The sequence below is a fragment of the Rhinoraja longicauda genome, chromosome 6 (assembly GCF_053455715.1).
Source record: "Rhinoraja longicauda isolate Sanriku21f chromosome 6, sRhiLon1.1, whole genome shotgun sequence".
NCBI classification, from domain to species: Eukaryota; Metazoa; Chordata; class Chondrichthyes; order Rajiformes; family Arhynchobatidae; genus Rhinoraja; species Rhinoraja longicauda.
In genome coordinates this window covers 36250287-36266886 of record NC_135958.1, presented here as the reverse complement: position 1 = coordinate 36266886, position 16600 = coordinate 36250287, and the positions used below count along the sequence as shown (strand labels likewise).

Here is a 16600-nt window from a genome sequence, read left to right as displayed (position 1 = left end):
AGACTTATAACATAGAAACAGGCCCCTTACCCAACTGTGCACATGGCAACCGTTGTATTTACCTATACAAATCCCATTTACCCGCATTTGGTCTATAGCTTTCTATGCATGGGTGATTCAAATACGTGCTTAGGTATTTCTTAAATGTTTTGAGTATACCTAGCTCCACCACCTCAGATTCCATCTAAACCTCCCACCTCCCACCTGTCCTCTTCATACCTCCACAATTCTTACTGTATACCCTCTCAATACCCCGAATAACTTTGTATACCTCTATCAAGTCACCTCCCAGCCACATCTGCATCAGGCTAACCAGCGCCACCCAGTCTTTCCTGATAACTGAAATGCTCCAATCCAGGCAACATCTTGGTGTGCCCTCTGCACCCTCTCCAGCACAATCGCATCCCGTGGCTCTTTCTCCTTCACATCTTTTTGTTGTTTTCCACTTGTACCTGGTGTTGCTGACTTCTGCCCATGATTTGTCCAATATCAACTCTTCTTGCTAATTATCTGTACTCCTGGGCATCACCTTCTGTGCTGGTGCTGGTGCTTGAAAGAAAAGTACAAAGTTATGGTGCATTCAGTCTCTCTCTATCGATGTGAGCCTGCAATAATAAGCATCTTGAGAAAGGAGCAGCTGATGAGGATTATGTATAATCACAAAGATAGCCAGAAGCAATTGATAGGATGTGTACGACGCTGCAGGCTCCGAGCCCATAACTTTTGAAAGAATGACTTTGTAAGGGAACATGTTACATTTTCCCAGTGTTAGCAGTGCTTGATTATCATTTTTTTGTCTTGTTCAAGCAGTATTTCAGAGAAACAATATCTTTCACATTGGCACACCTTTAAGCAATTAAAGTACAATTAGGATTCTTGGATACTAATCCAGCAAATTATCCAGCTAACGCTGGCAACATGCCTGCAATACAATACAATACAATACAATATATCTTTATTGTCATTGTACAGGGGTACAACGAGATTGGGAATGCGCCTCCCATACGATGCAATAATCTAATGAATTTAAACAGCAACAACCCAACGAAACAAATTGTAACAGTTTTGAGACAGAATAAAGTGCAAGTAGATCTGTGCCGGATCACTGTGCGATGTGACCATCCGGCTCAGCAGGACCGGTTCATAGCAGCTATGGCCCTGGGGATGAAGCTGTTCCTGACTCTGGAGGTGCGGGCGTAGAAGGCCTTGTATCGTCTGCCCAATGGAAGGAGTTCGAACAGGCTGTTGCAGGGGTGTGAAGAGTCTTTGCGGATGCTGGTGGCTTTTCTGAGGCATCGTGTGTTGTAGATGCCCTCCAAGGCTGGTAGCTGTGTTCCGATGGTCCTCTGAGATCTATGGACTACCCGCTGAAGAGCTTTCCTTTCTGCTTCGTGCAGCTGAGGTACCATACAGGGATGCCATTTCCTATGGAGGAGATGGCCATTGAACCCAACCACTGTTGGAAGTGTGTAAGAAGGAACTGTAGTTGCTGGTTTACAGGGATCCAAACAAGGGTTACTTGAAGTTAAGAAAGTCAATATTCATACTGCTGGGGTGAATATTGACACAGACAGCATCTCTGAATAGACGGAATGGGTTTCGTGTCGAGACCCTTCTTTAGACTGCTGGAAGTGATTCTGCAGCTGGGAAAACATTTTCAGCAGTTTGCCATTGGAAGGAACACCCACATTCACCAAGCCAGACTTCAAAATCTTGGTGAAAGAAGCCTCCCTCCACAAGTTAGATCCTGCAAACCAAGCAGCCTGGGAAGCTCTAAAGAATGAAATTGCAGAGCCAGTGGGGGACGGATATTGCAATGATTTGGTATCAGTGTCACCAGAAATGCAATGACTTCACATATCCATTTAAGGACAAACATTCTCTCTTGCGGAGGAAGGCAGCATACAGCCGCAAGTTAAGGCAAAAGAGCAGAGTGGCTTGTTGGAGATGTTATTGTGCCTAGAGGCTCAGTTGGGAAAAGAGTACACTGCTTATTATGGTCTCAGCTGCCACAGGATCATCAAATTGAAGATCATTGAGAGTGATGGCATACCCATATTAAATCTACCTTTCCAATCTCACCTCATTTCAAACTTGTTCTCTCAAATCACATGCCACACTCCTGTAATTACATATTTGAGATTTGATTCAATTTAACAGAGGAGCCCAAAGTTAGGTGTTGCATGCAAATTAATGTAATTTGTTTTGTGGTTCACATGATCTATGTGTAGATGTGTCATCCACATGCAAGCGACTGATTAAAGATCACGTTATGGTTAATGAGCAGTCTGCGGTCTGAAATCAATAATATGCCACTTAAAGAACATGCACTGTTTGATTAAATCTCTAAGCCACAAACTTAAATCGTATTTTTAAATGTTATATGTACCCTAGTCATTTCAGGCTTCATACCAGGTTACTTATATTCAACGCCCAATATTGTAGCAGCTGTCCACTTTTAAAACCCGTTGACTTTAATGGACTGGAATTTTGAAAATGAATTTTGCAATGTGTAACTGCCTCAATTTTGTTCATTTAACCATCGACCTAAGGTGAATTTTGACCCATATAATGCTGGAAGTTACATACATATACAGGTATCTGCAGTAGAAACAAGGAAGTGCAGATGCTGGTTTTACAAAAGAAGACACAAAGTGCTGGAGTAACTCAGCAAGTCAGGCAACATCTCTGGAGAACATAGATAGGTGACGTCTCAGGTTAGGACCTTCTTCAGGCACTGTGTTAGAGATGGTAGACAGGGGGGGATCATCACTGGGCGGTGATCACTCTTTACCGGAGAGGAGGCAGAGACGAAGAGCACAATATCACGATGGGCGCGAAACCTTTTGAGGTGTTTGCGTAGGGTACAACGGTAAAGCCTCGGCTGAGGACCAACAGTTCTGCATCAGAAATAAAGAGGTACGGGGGAATGATGAAAACCTGACAGGGGTATAGGGCTGGGCAGGGGGCAGAGGGTTGAAGGGAGGCTTGGAGGGGAGAGGGATGTGAGGGGTGGTGTAGGGGGGGTGGAGTAGGGGAGGTTGTATGGTTGGCACAGGGGGAAGGCAAGCAGGACCCAGTATTGTCAGTATTGAGGTTCCTTGTTGGAAGAGGGTAGCAGTAGGATCCAGGAGAGTCAGTCCACATGACGCAATTGGAGCCGGCAGCGTGGAGGCCTCTGACCTGAATAAAGGCCCCAATCCGAAATGTCATCTAACCATATTCTCCAGAGATGCCACCTGACCCGCTGAGTTGCTCGAACACATTGTGTCTTCTCACGTATATGTTGTACCTCCTTCCTCAGGACTCCTTACTTTCATCCACTTTCTTAAATGCACAGTGGGATGAAACCAATGTATTCCAATGGAGTAGGTTAAGGTACATTGGTCAGAATTGGTTGATATGCTTTGAGTATGACAGTGAATCTGGAAGTACTTTGGAATGTTCCAGTGCTAAATTGGAACTCATTTACTCAAGTCCAAATCAACAATTAACGTTTGTTTTAGGAATATGCCAGGGTCTACTTAGCATCTGAATGCTAGTATAAACATTGCCTGAGGAATCTGCAAAATGAGTCACACCATAATTTTCCTCTTATAAAAATTAATAGTGTCTGCCTGTGGCCTTTGAAAGGAATTACATGTGGATTTTTTCATCTGATGATTCATTGAAATTGCCTCAGAGAATCTCCCTAAATTGAATACAATTATCGAGAAATGTGATCACATAGCGTTGTTTATCTCATGTATGACTAAGATGTACTTTGAATATTGTGAAACAATAATAACCATTTCCATGAAATATTAAGCCTCTGGATATTTGACCAAGTACCTCACAATACGAGTTGTGCCAGATTATCCTGTACATTTTCAGTGTCAGGTACAATAATGTTCCAACCATACAGCGTTCAGAGAAATTAAGCCACGTTATCCCACAAGTAACTAACATTGGGGTATTTTCACTGCATAATGCCAGACTGGCACCCCATTAAGTTCTTTTATTGTTTCCTCTCCTTCAGATGAACCCTCTGATACCTTCCACCTCACCTCACTCCTCCCAACTAACAAAGTACTCTTCCCCCATTGGTCTAGACCCCTACTCTTGACGCTCTCATCATCTGACATTCTGAATCCTAATGGCCGCAATACTCACATCCCCCAAATGCCGCAATGCCAAGACCAATCCCATGAAGCTCCAATCATTTACCCCCTTTCCAACTACAACAGTCAGTCCCCAAATCCTGAGTTTCATGTTCTTGGAGCTATTCAGCCCATCAAATCTGCTCCACCATTCAATCATGGCTGATCTATCACTCCCTCTCAACCCCATTTTCCTGCCTTCTCCCCATTACCCCTGTCAAAATGTAGTTTGTTCCATATTTTTCTGCTAGAAAAATCTGTAACACTTGTTGATATTGTTTAATTTCTCAGGACTAGGGTGCCTCTGAAGTTTCTGCAGCAGCAAATCTATGGCAGAAATGTCCAGATCAAAGTATGGAAATAAATCGAGGAAGAGAGCAAATAAAGAGGAGAAGCACAAAGATGAATGTGGTTAGTCTTTTAAATTATTTCCCTTTGAAGTGAAAAGCACCTCTAGATTGTAAACTGTTAATTTGGATGTGCATTGGAACCCTGTCAAAGGAAAACGCAAGGTTGTAAGAAAGTCCTTCATATGGGCACTCAGGTCACTGAATTAGATTTATGTCTAATCATATGTGAATGCCATATTCTAATTTCAAATATGGCAAGATAGGCAATTAGTTTTTTTTGCAGCAGAATATTCCTTATATGTTCTTGCTATGTAAAAGACTTCTCTACATAATATCCTGTGAGATTTAATTCAATTTCAAATGATTGCAAATACTGGAAATTCACTTTTTCTCTTGCGGAAATCATAATGGTGCAATAATATTAAAACTGTTCATCAAAAGATTTAATCAACTTTTTTGATACATTATATTTTTTAAACCCAAGGTAACTTTTCCAAGGTTAAATTTAATCAAAGTATCTGAGTTTCAACATGCAGATTGAGAATAATATTGCTTTCTACATCTCAGAATCTAATGACTTTGTATTTTTTATATTTAATTAGTATATTTATAATAGCATCCCTAGAATTTGTCCAAAATATTTTATTATCTAAACATTTCATAATTGTTGATGTTTTTGTTTTCATTTATTGAAATGATAGACATTCAATTGGAAACTGATTTTTGGAGGAAGCAGGGTGATTATCATTTTAGATTATTGGTGAGGATTACATTGCATCTGCTTCTCTTCCCAATGTTGCCTGTAGGGATGAGAAATTATATCTAGTGGAGATAGCTACCTTTGTTTTATACCTTGTTTAGATTTCAACCTCATAAGGATTGGATTCAATGCAGACCATGTCAGCCTGAACTCAGCATAATTCCCCAAGGTTCATATTTAGGAATGACCCAATTGAGTTCATGCATAGGGAAGTGTTAAATTACTTGCCTGAGGCAAGTACTGATTTTTTAAAGAACTGATACAGGCGGCAGGAGATCACACCAACCATTTAGTTAATCCAATGTGAATCACCTGGTTTGCAGTCCAAACAAAAGAAAGATAGAGGGATTTATTCACAAAATGCTGGAGTAACTCAGCAGGTCAGGCAGCATCTCGGGAGAGAAGGAATGGGTGACGTTTCGGGTCGAGACCCTTCTTCAGTCTGAGTAATTTAACCTTCCTCAGGCAAGTAATTTAACACTTCCCTATGCATGAACTTCAGTCTGAAGAAGGGTCTTGACCCGAAACGTCACCCATTCCTTCTCTCCCGAGATGCTGCCTGACCTGCTGAGTTACTCCAGCATTTTGTGAATAAATCGATTTGTACCAGCATCTGCAGTTATTTTCTTATACGAAAGATAGAGGGAGTTCTTTTCATTCATATTTTCTTTTTCCTTCCTCTCTATTCCTGTCCATGTTTCAGCTTCCATTCATGGCTCCCAATAATGGATAGGGTAGGCAAATAATCTGTGGATAACCAGGAGATTATACCATTACAGAACAATCTCATGAGCCATTTTTTACTAAGTATTCGAAATGAATTTAGGTGACTCATCACTGAATTACTTTTTTTCACATCTTCTTGAAAAATGCTTCGTGGGTGCTTTATTCCTCATTCCAGCAAGTCCAGAGGAGCATTGTAGTTGAAGAATTGCATTGTAAATAGTGGTGGGAATTATTAAAAATAAAATTAAGTTGCATCAAAATTTTCAATGTTTAGGGCTTGCTCTTTAATGAGATTTCACTGGAGTTCCACAACCCCCTCTGGACTTTGTCTTGACTTCACAAAAAATATGCACACCAGTGAGCAGAGTTTTAATCCGTGTGTTAGGCAATATCATGTACTGCCGTAGGCTTAGCAACATGCCCTCTTGGAATGCTGCCATAGAAACAATGTTGTTTTGCCGTGTTTTTTCCAGGAGTAAGACTTCAATTATGCAATACCAACTGTCTCACACTGCTCTTTCATGCTGTCATCAATGACAGGGCATGTCAGCTTACGAGGGCAGCAGTTGGGAATGCTACATTTTACAGTATGTTACATGGAACATTAGGTAATGAGACTTGTGCAGACCCCAATAATCTGGTTTCAGATGTTTGTCAATAGAAATGGATCAACAAAATTTAGAATATTTTGTATATACACCATCAATGTTGGTGGTCTGAAGATGGGGTGAGAATCAAGTGTTACTGAATATCAATAAATATTTGTATGGGTAACCACAATAAGAGTTCTGACATGTGTAGCTCATCACTGCAGTTTTTGTTTATACATCATTATGGTTGCTAAAAAGAGATGGAAAGCATGAATAAAACATTCACTATACAAACTGAAATCTCACTGTTAATGAGCATGAGGCAAAGTATGCAGGCTATTTAATTGGAATCATGCCTTAAAATGGATGTCTGCATTTATGCTCACATTCAATTTAGTCAAGTACTCATTTTCTATTTAGGTCATTGAATCTGGGCACAGAAAAGAAGGAAAGTAATGAGGAAACAAAAATGAGTTTCACTGAAGGAAATTGAATTCCAAACACTTTTATAACAGTGTGGTAGGAATTGAGACCATGAGGATCATGGTAGGTTGCTGGATCGTGTGCGTCTGGGTCACAATTAGTGGCAGAGGAGAGGGTTAGAATGGTGACTGACTGAGGTATAGTGGGGAGGTCTTACGAAGAGCTTTCTTGAAAGTAAGATTTTGATTTAAAGTGGACTTGCTTGTGCCTAGCTCCCTGAACTGAAACCATTTGTGAAAAACTACATCTCTCTATGCTGTGAAGGGGGTTCACTCTTCACTCGCTCATACCCACTTATACTTTCCCTTCCCCCTACCTATCCGCTCCCCACCCCGGCCTCATCTGCTCCCCATTGCCTCCCCTCTTCTTCCCTCCCCTCCCCACCCCACAAACCCACAAGCTACCTCGACTACTCCTCTTCCCACCCTCTCTCTTGTGAGGGTGCCATCCCTTTCTCTCAGTTTTGCCTTCTCCACCACATCTGTTCTCGAGCTGAGGTTTTCTCATCAGGACATCTGAAATGTTCTCCTTTTTCAGGAACTCAGGCTGTCCTCCACCCCTCACCCCCAATGTGCTTGACCCAGCCATCACCCAAATCTCCTCTATATCCCTCTCTTCTGCTCTCACCCCATCTTCCTGCAGCAGAACGGAGTAGAGCTTCCTTCATTCTTACCTTTCACCCCATCAGCATCCACATAGAATAACATAGATCAGCACAGGAACAGGCTCAATGGCCCACAATGTTCATGCCAAACATGATGTCAGGTTCGGCTAATCTCCTCTGCCTACACGCGATCCATATCCCTCCATTCCTTGCATAATTATGTGTCTATTTAAAAGCGTTTTAAATGTCACCACCTCTGCCATCGAGGTCCAAGCATCCACCATCCTCTGTGTCACTTACTCCATTCATCTGCCAATCAACCCCCCACCCCAATCACTTCCAAGGGTTTGTTCTGCCCCAACCTCTCTTTTCCAGTTTTTTCTCCCCACTCAATACTCCAAACAGTCTAAAGAAAGGGTCTTGGCTTGAAGTGTCCCCAGTCCGGTACCTCCACCCATTTTGCCTGACCCACTGAGTTCTTCCAGCACTTTGTGTTTTGCTCAAGATTCCACTATCTGCATTTCTTTGTGCTGCTATTAATTGCATATCTTCCTCTCACATTTGACCTCCCAAATTGCAATACTGTAGATGTTGGGGAGATCTTGTTCATGGTTGATCAAGAATTACCAAAAAAAAAATCTGAAATGGTACCTTCAATATCAGACTAAACTCCATCTGCCACTTCTTCTTCTATTTCTACATCCCGCTGTATACTTTCACAGCCCTCCTCAATGTCCGCAACTCACCAATTTTGGTGTTGTTTACAAATTCATTAACCAATCCATCTACGTTTACATATATATCACAAGCAACAGAGGTTCCAACACAGATCCCTGTGCACTGATCACATACCTCCAACCAAAATAACACCGTTTTATCACTTGTTCTGAACCCAACTGATCAAATTACCATGGATCCCCTGCATTTTCGCCTTCTGGATTAGCCTACATGAGGGGATTTATCAAATGCCTCACTAAAATCCATGTAGACGTCAACTGCCCTGCCCTCTCGATCACCTTCATAACTTCCTCAAAAAACTAATTCAAGTTCGTAAGAAGTGACTTACTGTAGACAACATGCTGACAGTCCCTAATTAGCCCATTCTCTTCCAAATGCAAGTAAATTCTATCCCAAAGAATCCTCTTTAATAACTTCCCTACCACTGATGCGAGTCTCACAGGCCTATAATTTCCCGGATAATCTTTACTTGCCCACTGCTAAAAAAGGAATATCATTAGCTACCGAACACATCATTCTTCAACATTTCCGGCCAACATCCCTCTACTTCCCCCTCACTCCCTACACTCACTTCCGGCACTTTCCTCTGCAATCGTAGGAGTGTAACACTTGTCTCCTCACTTCTATTTCATGGACCTAAATAGCCCTTCTATAGGTGAGACAGAGATTCACATGCACCTCCTCCAAACATGTCCATTGCATTCAGTGCTACTGACATGGCCTCCTCTACCTCGCTGAGACTGAATACAGGCTGGGCGAACAATATGCTGAACATCTGCACTCGGTCTACTGTGGCCATCTGGTTCTCCAAGTTGCCTTTTTAATCCTCCTTCCCGTTCCCATCTCGACCTGTCTGTGCTAAGTCTCCTCCACGGCCCAGGTGAGGCCTACCACAAACCAGAAGAACAGAATCTCATTTTCTGCTGCATAGTTTACAATCCAACTATATCACCATTGAATTTTCCAATTTCAGGTAACTTGCACTCCTCTGCCCCCCTTTCTCTCATCTACCCTGTCCCCTCACACACACACTTTTTCCCACCTTACTCCCAAACCATTTATCACCCTCTTTCTTCTTTGAACCAGAATCTGCAATCTTTTGTTCTCCACTAATCACCAGTCAGCCTTTATTGCTACCTCTGCACTTTTATCCTCCACCTGTCTGTTATCTGCCAATTAACCCCTCCTCACCTGTATCCACCCATCACTCGCACGCTCTTGCCCAGCCCCTCTCCCATGTTATGGGGACCTACTCCCTTCGTAGTTAGCCTTTTGCTCTTAATATGCTTCCAGAACCTTTTAAGATTTTCCTTACCTATGTGACCTGGATATCTCATTGTCCCCTTTTTGACCTTATTTTCTTCTCCCACATCCCTTGTTCACCTCAATGGGTTCACTTTATCCCAGTTGCCTAAACTTGACATGTGTTCCCTTCTCTTTCCTGACAATAGCCTCAATATCCCTCATCTTCAGGGTCCATTAATCCTGCCAACTTTCTCTTAATTCTAACATTCCAGTGTCAAAGTTTGCCAATCGTACTTTTGGTAATTTTATACAATGTTATATGTAACATTATTTGTGTTGTTTATATTTATATTATTTTACTTGTGGTGTTTGGTCGGATTTTAATGAAATATTTAACAGTTATCATTTTGCTGCTTTGGAACCCTTACCTGATATTCCCCACCTGAGATGGTTCATAAGATCATAAGACATAGGAGCAGAATTAGGCTATTCGGCATTGAGTGTGCTCTGCCATGTAATCAGGCTGCTCTATTTTTCCCCTTAACCCCTTTCTCCTCTGCCTTCTCCCTGAAACCTTTGACACCCTTACTAAGCAAGAACCTATTAATCTCCGCTTTAAAAATATCTAATGATGTGGCCTCCACAGGTCTCTGTGGCAATGAATTCCACAGAATCACAACCCTTTGGCTAAAGAAATTTCTCCGCATCTCCATTTTAAAGGTACGTCCTTTTATTCTGAGGCTGTGCCCTCTGTTTCTCGACTCTCCCACTACTGCAAACATCCTCTCCACATCCACTCTATCTAGGTCTGTCTGTTCAGACTGCATATAAAAATAAACACCACCAAGAAGCAGCTTTTGAGCTAGTTTTTTCTCTTTATGATTTTTTAATGAGTCTTTCATTTCTCAGCCTTCCATTTATTTTAGTGTTTCTGAAATAGGAAGCTAGTAGACTGAATTTAAGGACAGAGATGCTTCAGTGCTGCAAGAATAGAGACCCTCAATTAACAATGTCATTGGTATGGATGCAAAGCTTGAACATAACCAGTTCCTCTTAACTCTTCAAAATGTGGTTGCAAATTCTAAGTGGTAATTTCCACATAATCATCTCTGTCATCTGTTCAAGCTTTAATTTTTCATTTGATGGGCATCTCCTTAGAATATCCAGATATCTGTGTGGAAACAAACCATTAGATCTTATTGAGTTTGCCAAAACTGTGTGTGATAGTTATGCCGACTAATTCTTTGGGTGGAAGTATAAAATTCTATGACCTATTGGAAGACATTTGTCTGGGCCTGGTCATAGGCATTAAACACTGTGAGAGAAATGGTTATTGAATGTTCTTATCACCTTACACTTGTTTTCTTTGAAGTCAGTGGAATGAAGCATGCAGTAATGAGGTCTGTACATGTACACATCAAGTGCTGGCAAACAACACTAAATTTCTTCCTCTTCATAATTATATTTCCACAAGATTTTTGATAAAGTTCCACATGAAGTATTAACCCATGAGGAAAATGATTGGTGAGATTTATGTTCCTAATGCAATTTCTTTAGAGGAATTATTTGGTTTGGTAAGACGGTAGTATTTGGGTGCCCAAGAATTAGTGAAATTTCTACCATGAGCAATTTTCACAGAAGAATGAACGCAATGAACTTCATCAAAAGCATGAGCTTGATGAAAATTGTCAAGTAATGCCAAATCCAGAGGAATTAGTGAAATTGTAGAATGATGAGGACAACATAAAGAGATGAGCATTTAATACATATTCTATGTTTAAAACAAGGGGAAATATAAATATCACATATATTCCTTGGATGAATTTGAATAAACTAAGGATGTACTTGATATAAAGGAAGTGGCTTAACACTGAGGAATCAGCATGTTTTCAATAAAATATTGAATTACTTGCATGGAAGAGGAAAAGAGGAAATTCATCTCTCCCATTAAAAAAAGCTTTTTATATGTTTTTATTAGTTCTGCTTTAATTAAATTTGATAATACAAAGGATGTTTATCCATTTATTAATTTTTCAGATTTTGGACATTGCTGAGTGTTTATTGTGCATTCCTAGTTATCCTTGAGAAAGTTCCAGTTATCCATTCAATCCTTCTGGTCACAGTTCTCCCACTGTTCTGTTCAGACACTGCAACAATAAAGGGCCATTGATAGATTTTCAAATTAGGATAATGTGCGACTTGGAAAGGAATCTGCATGTATCCAGTATTTGCATTGGCCTGCTGCCCTTCTCACTCTTGGTGGTGGAGATTGCAGGTTTCATAGGTATTACCAATGTAGCCTAGGGAGTAACGGTGCTACATTTTGCAGATGGTACAAACTGCACTGTGATGATGCAAAACGCATTGTGTGTTGGTGGTGAAGGGAGTGTGTGTTTGGGGTGATTGAAGGGATGCTAATCAAGTAGATAATTTAGTCCTGGAATCTGTGGAGCCTCTTGGGTGTTGCTGGGACTTCGCTCCATCGCACCTCTGACTCATGCTTAATAGATCGTGAAAAGTCTTTGGAACATAAGAAGTTGAGTTACTTTCTGCAGATATACAGCCACTGACTCGTTCTTCCAGTCATGAAACTTATATGGCTGGCCCCATTTGAGTTTCTAATCAATGGTGGATACCAGCATATTGATGGAGGGAGATTCAGCGATTGTAATACCGTTGTAGCGACCATAGAGAGTGGTCCTAGGTGTCGAACCCTCAGATTGGCCAGCAAGGTCACGTGTGGGTGCGACCGTAAGGATTGGTCCAGGGAGTGAGACCGCTGATTGGACAGCGTCGTCACGTGCGGTTTTGGCGCCCAAAAAGAGTCAGTTTAGGAGACTTCATCGAAGTGAACAGTTAGTTTTAATGGTTGTCTGTAATCTCGTTAAGTAAACTTTGTGATCGAATATTGCTGTCGCAATAAACTTCTTCAACAAAGAACGAGCCTCCAGACTCGCAATACTGTTGAAATTTAAACATGGAGAGTTCTCATGTTGAACATGGTCATTGTCTGGCACTTTTCTGATGTGGATATTAGTTGTCACTTATTACTCCATGTTGGCATGAACTGTTTCATTCATTGAGGAATCATGAATGGAATTAAGCATTATGCAAAATGAGCCATCTTTAAAGGATTAGCAGATTGTATGTTTTTCAATTATTTTTATTTCTTCACAGGGGAACGACTCGATTTCCAATGAAGCATGAGGAAATCTAGATGGCCCAGTAGTTCAAGCAGACAAGGAGTGGAATTTTAACAAGAAATCCTGGACCAGAGATCTCAGCTTCAGAAATCATGGAATTCATTTCAGAAGTTCTTATTCAAGTTGTTTGATGAACAATGATCCACATGAGAGAAAAGAAAAATTGGATGTTAAACTCTACCTTACCGAAATACTTATTTTGTCTCTTTAGACAAGATGGAAGCAGCATGCTGGTGAATGACAATAGTTAGTGAGCATGAAAGTAGGGAATTCACAAATATAAGAGAACCTATTAGCAAATTAAGACACATGAGTATCTTAATTTTACTTACAAAAGGTCATATTACTTGTAAAATTATAAATATCTGTATTTAAAATGCCTCTTTCCCTTTGTAAATTTTCTTCAGAGGATTAAGCAAATTTAAACACTAGATTAAAATCATGATACTGACCACTTTAATAAGTACAAACAAACCATTTATAATTTTGTATAAAGTTATTTTATCTTTCCAAATGTTAAATCTCCATGCTTGATCCTTTACAAATTTAATTGATACTGTAAATCAATGTGGTTTCACATTATACAGAAAATATTTGGCTAATTTGTTTCTGACCATTTTCTCTTAAAAACGGGATATTTAAAATGTGCATCAAATGCTCTGTATCGCCCATAAACAATGTCAACGTAATGTTTTCCAAAGTCTCTTCCAGTCGGTTTGATTTTGACAGGTTGAACAGTTAATTTAAATGAAAACTTACACTGAAAAATAATGCAAAGTAAGATATACACAAATTGAGGTAAAATTAGGCTGAACAATAAGTTTTATGATGAGTTTAATGTATAACTACTTTGCTGCCATTAAATTTCCACCGATTTGAACAAATGAGATTGATCTTTCTTACATTCTTCTAATCATGCCTTTTAAAATGGATGAAATAATCTAACCAGAAATGGAATGTCTTGATCTACTCATTTGCCCTTGTTCTATACTGCAAGAGATAGTACAATAGAAAATATTTATTGATAACAATTATTGCTTTCTTTATAGTACAGCTTCAATTTCAACTTTGGACATCATTTTGTCATGTTATTGCAAAACGCATCTGATAAAAAATCCATTTAGGAAGAAACTAGGATCCCTCCATATCTACTTGGTTACATTTTTAAAAATCATAGAAACAAAATAGGAATAGGAATATTTTATTGTCACAAATGACCAGGCACAGTGAAATTCTTTGCTTGCATACACAATGTATACAAATAGAGGCCACCGATGGCGCTGACAAAGTTACAAAGCACGCCGGCTAGTGTAGCTTGTGCTTCTGAATTTCTGCCCATACATTTCCAACTGAGAAAAACTAATTTCATTAAAGTATTCGAAAGGAAAGATTTGCATGATTAAAAAAATATCCATGGCATTGTTTCTTGCCTTTCCACACTCTATAGAAATGAGTGTAACTAGCAGTATCATTGCTTCCCATAGTATTGAAAAGTAGTTTGCAGAAAAACGACTTTAGCCTATTTTTACCGATTTTATAATTTTACTTATGGTAAGAGAAGCTGCATGAAAATTGTCTTCTCACCAGTGAATTTTCTGCACCAAAGTGCAGTTTATTATCACGTTTATTTATTGTCACGTTTATTGTCATGTCTAGTTTAGATTAACAGATTTATTATGTAAACCACAAGGAAATGTTTTCTTTTAAATTGTATATGCATAATGTGACTCAAATATCCACATTGCACCAAGGAGCACAATGGGATATTATAGCAAATGCAAGGATCAACGCCATTAAATCTTGAAGCTTTTTCTGAAGAACACCTACGCTGGGGTAATTTTCTTTTCCATCCTTGTAAACCATCAGAATAAAATTGCCACATTCATTTCAATTAGTGTCTACTCTGATGTGACTTGGTATTAAACAATTGATGGATCTGTCATTCCTTTGTCCAAGATTAAATGTAAAACATATCATATTGTTACTATGAAATAATTCATTATAAAACTGTTTTCAAAAGTCATGGAAATTGTAAGTGTAAATAAACAAAATCATTTTAATTTTGTATTATCACGAGCACTGAAGATGGTTTATCTACCTAACAAGCTATAATTTTTGGGGCTACTGAGTAAGACTTCTACACAAGAGGCATGAGTGATATAAAATGAATTTGGTAGAACAGTAAAATGCAGTTATACTGATCTTGTGAACTGTCATGATATCCAATTATGGCCAGCACGGTGGCGCAGCGGTAAAGCTGCTGCCTTACAGCGCCAGAGACCCGGGTTCGATCCTGACTACGGGCGCTGTCTGTACAGAGTTTGTATGTTCTCCCCGTGACCTGCAGGAGTTCCGGTTTCCACCCACACTCCAATCACGTATAGGTTTGTGGGCTATTTGGCCTGGTAAAATCGTAAATTGTCTCTCATGTATGTAGGGTAGTGTTAGTGTACGGGTTGATCGGTGGTCGGCACAGATTCGGTGGGCCGAAGGGCCTGTTTCCATGCTGTATTTCTAAACTAAACTAAATAGACAAAGGAAAGGAAATAGTAGGACAGAAATCACAGCAAAGGAGAATACAAACTATTCTGTTACAAGAGGCTTAAAAGTAGAATACTGCATATATGCCTGCTTTCCATTTGGTCAACTTTCTACAGGAGACAAAGCAAGAAAACATAGAAAGTAGTAGTAGAGACCACTTTATATTTACTCTCACAGTTATTTTTGATTCCTCCCTTAACAACTATTTCCCCTTCTGTATTTTTGATGCATAATTACAACTTTCCCTTTATGTCTATTACATATGTTGATTTGGCAGCACTTGTGCCTCTGGTTTCAGCTATGTTGTAGTTATAGTACAGAAAGTGTAGGCAGATACTTAATTAGAGTATTGAGAGCTGATTGCATTGTTGGAAGTGTCAGCATTGTTAATAAAATAAAGCCCTTTCGACCTGCCACAGCATTTTGTGAAGAGTACGGTTTTCTATCGGACAACCAATGCTAGTAGGAAAGCTTTATCTGTTCAGAGTCTGAAGAAGGGTCTCGACCTGAAACATCACCCATTCCTTCTCTCCAGAGATGCTGCCTGGCCCGCTGAGTTACTCCAGCATTTTGTGTTTACCTTTTATCTGTTCAGTTATCCTATCACTGTTTGTAGGTTCTTGATTGCACAGTCTTGTTCATGTACTTGCCCTCATAACAAGGGTGAGTATAATTCAAAAAGTAATTTGTTGTTTGAAACATTACGCAGGTATATTAAACTGTTATATAAATACAAATTGTTTTTTTGTAACTAATTCAGTGTGGTTGCAATCATTACCAATATATATCTAGGACACAAAAATGATTGAGAAAAGATAATTGCAGATCATAATCCCTGAGAGACTGGGAGTGAAATTCCATTAATTTAGGAATTGGATTGCATTAAACTGGTGTGCAATCAGGCTCCAGCTCGGATGCTCTCAACTTAATGGTTAGAAATAAATGAGGCGAGCAAACTAATTTTCCATCATGACGGTGATGACAACAAGAAGTTTGCCTGTCACAGCAAAGAGCAAAGCTATTTATCATCATCTATCGTCAGCAATCCCCACCATCCAGGCTATGCCCTCTTCTCCCTGCAACCATCAGGCGAGAAGTATAGAAACCTGAAGTTGCACATCATCAGGTTCAGGAACAGCTACTTTCCTACAACTATCAGGTTCTTGAACCAACCCTCACAATCCTATTACTGCCTCAACAATGGAACACTCTTGACCACAT

At 39.8% G+C, this 16600-nt stretch overlaps 1 long non-coding RNA gene across 2 annotated transcripts in view; it reads left to right on the top strand.

Annotated features, from left to right (window-relative positions):
* The window catches only part of LOC144594375 (uncharacterized), a 142940-nt gene extending 126916 nt beyond the window's left edge, over positions 1–16024 (top strand). For both annotated transcript variants that reach the window (XR_013547384.1, XR_013547385.1), the window contains 2 exons: positions 4431–4550; positions 12813–16024. This is a non-coding gene — a long non-coding RNA (uncharacterized LOC144594375). The remainder of the gene's footprint in view (positions 1–4430; positions 4551–12812) is intronic.
* The last annotated feature ends 576 nt before the right edge of the window (positions 16025–16600 follow it).